Genomic DNA, 960 nt, shown 5'->3' on the forward strand with positions numbered 1-960 from the left:
CCTGTAGTTGTAGGATTTTAAAAGGGTCAAGTTCAGGGCCCCTAACACAGTGAGGCTCCACCTTGCTTACAACAGTGAGTCCAGCCCCATCTGTCCTTCAGGCCTCTCCTCAAGGTCACCTTGGCAGACCCTCCTCCACTTCCCCACCTGGGCTGGCTTAGTTCTTTTTACTCCGAGTGCATGTTCCTTTCCTGAAACCTCTGCGCCGACAGGTCTCTCTTCACCACCATGAGCGCCACTGAAGACAGGGCCCGGTCACCAGCAGTGCTCAGATGTGGAGACGGCCATGGGCCCAGAGTCTGCTTCCAAGGCTCAGATTCCCGCAGCACCCACTGCAGCAGGCCCCATGGTGCTCAGCACGAGGCTTAGGTTTTCACCCAAAATGAGTCACGTCCACATTTCCAGCAAAGCGACCGCCTGCATGCAACTCTGCGAAGGAGGTAAGGGGCCGTCCACGTGCAACTCTTCACTTTCTGAAGGAAACCATCCCTGACATAGGACAAAACTCTTCCGGAGACATGATGCACCGCTGTGGAAAGCCAATGGCACAGACCCTGACAGGTCCCTCACCACGGCCCTTACTGACGACTCGTCACTTGTCCATGGCTGTGTGAGTGTCCCTGGCTTGTCCAGCAGCACTTGATGGGGGGGAAACAAGCAACAACAAGCAGCTCACATCCAGAGGCGCCAGGACCCCGAGCAGCAGACAGGTTCCCCGCCGCTGCCATGTCCACCCTGACTCCCGGCACTTCCACGTGGGCCAGAGCAGAACTGTGCTCCAGAGGGATTTCAATGGTTGACTTCCAGAATCAGGTCCCTGGCCTTTCTTCCAAGGTGCTTGTGGATGGACTCAAACCACCCTTTCAGTGAGCAGCCGGGCGTGTCAACGTGGCCACCCAGCAACTCCAAGATAGGGCAGAAGCAAGAACAAAAACCGCAGTGCACCTCGGGTTGAGGGCC

At 57.1% G+C, this 960-nt stretch overlaps 1 protein-coding gene across 1 annotated transcript in view; it reads right to left on the reverse strand.

Annotated features, from left to right (window-relative positions):
* The window catches only part of ALG12 (ALG12 alpha-1,6-mannosyltransferase), an 11316-nt gene that overhangs the window by 5779 nt on the left and 4577 nt on the right, over window positions 1-960 (reverse strand). The window lies entirely within an intron of this gene.

Source organism: Orycteropus afer, unplaced genomic scaffold, assembly GCF_000298275.1.
Source record: "Orycteropus afer afer isolate SDZICR_OR568_19922 unplaced genomic scaffold, OryAfe1.0 scaffold00471, whole genome shotgun sequence".
Classification (NCBI taxonomy): domain Eukaryota; kingdom Metazoa; phylum Chordata; class Mammalia; order Tubulidentata; family Orycteropodidae; genus Orycteropus; species Orycteropus afer.